Source organism: Megalobrama amblycephala, linkage group LG1 (genome assembly GCF_018812025.1).
Source record: "Megalobrama amblycephala isolate DHTTF-2021 linkage group LG1, ASM1881202v1, whole genome shotgun sequence".
NCBI lineage: Eukaryota > Metazoa > Chordata > Actinopteri > Cypriniformes > Xenocyprididae > Megalobrama > Megalobrama amblycephala.
In genome coordinates, this window is record NC_063044.1 from 1,971,523 (window position 1) to 1,975,136 (window position 3,614).

General features: G+C 37.1%; 1 long non-coding RNA gene across 1 annotated transcript; it reads right to left on the bottom strand.

Moving 5' to 3' along the window:
• Positions 1-400: 400 nt before the first annotated feature.
• On the bottom strand, positions 401-3,375 carry LOC125249304. Its single transcript, XR_007180532.1, has 2 exons — positions 3,016-3,375; positions 401-2,357 (listed from the first exon to the last, which is right to left on the bottom strand). It is a non-coding gene; the product is annotated as an uncharacterized LOC125249304 (long non-coding RNA).
• Between the last annotated feature and the right edge of the window lie 239 nt (positions 3,376-3,614).

Sequence of the window (3,614 nt, forward strand, 5' to 3'; positions counted from 1 at the left end):
TCTTTTTTACTTTTCAAATTCTGTATATATCCTCATGTTTTACTACAGATTTTCACTAACACACTATTGGAAAATTATTATCAGCATTTCAATATTTTTCCCTTTTATGGAGCTCTTTTACATACAATTTTTAGTGACCAAGAAAAAGTGCTGTAAAAGTAGTTTTTTTTTTTTTTTTTTTTTTTGTAAAATAAGAATGAACTTTAAAGGGTTAGTTCACCCAAAAAGGAAAATTATCCAATAAAAAACCCTCAAGCCATCCTACACTGTAGAAAAAGAATTGTTGGTTTAACTTAAAAAGTAAGTTTCCTGGTTGCCTTAAAATTTTGAGTTCATTGAAATTAAAAATTTGAGTTAATACAATGAAGGCGATTGGTTTAATCAACAGAAACTCAAAATATTTTGTTATCTGAACCACATTTATTATCTGATTTGAGAAAAGAAAAAATTTTGTGATAACAAATCATGAAAATATTTTTTTACAGGTGTATATGGCTTCTTATGACTTCTTTCAGTCAAACACAAAGCTTTATAATGGGAGTGAATAGTAACAGAGATTTTGAAGCCCAAAAGCGCATCAATCCATCATAAAAGTAATCCGTATACGGCTTCAGGGGGTTAATAAAGGCCTTTTGAAGCGAAGCGATGCATTTTTGTTCGAAAAATATCCATATTTATAACTTTATAGATTATAATCACTAGCTTTCGGTAATGTCCGTCCACACGTTCACGAGAGAGTTGAGTTCCGGCTTATGACGTAGGATGTAAGAGTAGTGTAAGTTTAGTTGAGAGTAGATGCCTCTCGCAGTTCAAACAAATAGGGCTGGGCAACAAACTCAAGATCCTCCAACATTTCTCTTTAAAAATTCTCGTTTTAGACTTCTAATTTGTGTTCCGTGTTCATCAATACGCCATACGTGGAGTCAAAGTTTACTCTTCTGCCGGAATCGACTTGTGTGTGTGCCAGTGATTCTTATAAAGTTATAAATATGGGTATTTTTCTTACAAAAATGCATCACTTCACCTCAGGCCTTTATTAACCCCCTGGAGCCATATGATTACATGGCCAAGTTTTTATATAAAAAAAATGTTCAAAAATGACATGAAATTTTGGTCTGTTCACTTGCTTTTATAGCTTCAGAAGAGATACAATACTCTATTTGTTTTCGTTTTTTAACCTTGACAGCAAATAATCCCCTTTCACTTTCATCTTATGGAAAACCTTTAAAGTCTCACTTTAAAGCATTGTGAATTTTACTGTGAACTTCCTCATCCTTTTGTTAAGTCGAAATAACATTGTAAATATTGAATACCCCTGAACTACTACTACTACTACTACTACTTTCAAAGGCCTTTGCTTGTTTCCACAGATCCTGAGATACTCTTATCTAAATTGCTCCTTATCCTCAATTGACAAAGAAAGAATCCAGAATGCATTGTGCTGAGGAAAAGATGAGTTTGCAGACTGATGAAATTCTTGTTTTTGGATATGAGCTGTGAAGGGAGATGGCTTCTGGAATCCACTGCCGCTTCAATATATGTATATAATATCTTTTGAGTGATTTATAATCAAGTTATTAATCCACATTTATCCTTTTAATAATTTGAATGACTTCATCAACGTATGTTAAAGCATTTATTTTACTTTTCATCTTCAAACACTAGAGTGTCTGTACCTCTTACTCTGAGTGTTGAGAACATGTTATCAGTATGTTTTGGGGAAATGTCCTGCTCAACCAACTTCAGCCTTGAAGTAGCTGTGTATCTGTATGCTAATATCCTGTTACAGATCAGCATTGGTGAAATTAACAACCAACAACTTGCACTCTGGATGATGGTTTTTCATCATCAACAAATTGGTGCATAAAAGAGCAGCTCTATGACCTCTGAGGTCACTCCGTGCCTAAAACAGGGCTTTGTCGTCATCTGTATAATCTATGGAGACATGCTTATTTCTATCACTCCATGTGTGGACATTATCTGTTTTTAGCCAATCAGAATCATTTAACCTGAGGTAATGACGTAGTTAGTGGACAGTGTTAGAGAGTATATTGTTGTGGAAATGTGAATGTATGCAGAGCGGCCTACAAACTCCTTGTGAGTATTGAAGCTGACTTCTGTGGATGAAACTGCAAACTATTCTTTAGTACAGTTTTCTTCAATTCATTTTTTTTAAACTCAGTCTCCCAGTCTTTATTCATCATATCTGGTCTTTATCTGTGAATTCCCCTACTGCTGTGTGACAGTACTGCCACAGGATACCGGCGGTCACATGGATTGTTCTTGACTTGAGTTTACTTCCTTTGATCTGAGGTGGAAGGCAGCTGTCTGGTTATCTTTGATTGTAGTGAGTATTTCTGGAAAAAAAAGAAAGAAAAGAAACAACAGCCAACAATTCTTACCTGTTACTTAACTTAGAGGAAGCAAATATTAATGTATAGTGTAAATAATGCCAAATATTGGTAATGAGAAATCCTACAGTCAGTATTAGATTGAGGGAAACATCTTAAAGTCCCTGTAAAGTCAATTCTGAGAATTCTTTCTAAACACTTTATAAATGTTACAAATGTATTGCTGAAACACATTACAAAGTCTGTGAATTGTGTAATGCTTAATTGTGAAGCGTTAAACAGTTTTTCACCAAGTCTCTGCTCAGGATTTTTTGGGCGGAGCTATAACGGGGGTCTGATGACGCACTTGGACCCCCGACCATAGCCCCTCCCCTAACACTATATAACTGTCGATGACGCACCGAGCGTGGCACCTCCTCTAACTCTACAGCGGTTCAATCGCTCATTCTCGAGTGTCATTACAGTCATACACCCCTTTGCACATTTAGCTAGTAATGCCTTCGTCACGCAAATGCATATTACATGGTTGTTAAAATATACAATATGCTCGGTCTCCTTATTTAAAAACTTTCATCAGACAGCTGGGATTCACAGATAATCCGCTGTGTTTTTGGTGAATGTGACTGAACAGACCTCGGCCCCCCTCCCGCCTCGGCCTTCTTACCGTCCCGACGATAACCAATGATATATGGGGCCGGACAGAGTCTCTCCCGTCCCGGCCTTCATCCTCCCGTCTCGCGGCACCGTCATTTGTCGACTCGACAACAGTCCGGCAGTACGTGCCCAATTAGTGTAGTCCACAGTAACTCTACTAAAATGTGCAACCCTCTAACGTGATTCTTTTGTTTATATGCATCAGTATGTTTGGCTCAAGTAAGTTTAGACAAGTAAGTTGAGACGGCAGCTCTCGCGAGTGGGTGTGGTTTCAGCGCCGACAGCGGACACGCCCCCAGCGTTTGAGAGCAGAGAGCGCTGCCTATTTTTTCGAGATTTTGATAACTTATTTCATTTACTTGCAGATTTTTTTAATCATTCAAATTTGGCAGGATGGTTAATAACACATTTTTCTGTGGTGTGACAAACTCAAAACACATACTTTAAAATGACTTTACAGGGACTTTAACGTTGTTAATCCAGGTATATTATCTTTTAGGATAATAATGTAGGTCATATTATTGTGTTGCATTATGCTCTAAAATCTTGTCTGGACAGCTCTCCTGTCAACAATCATGGACGCGGCTATCATTAATAATCTCAGGCATG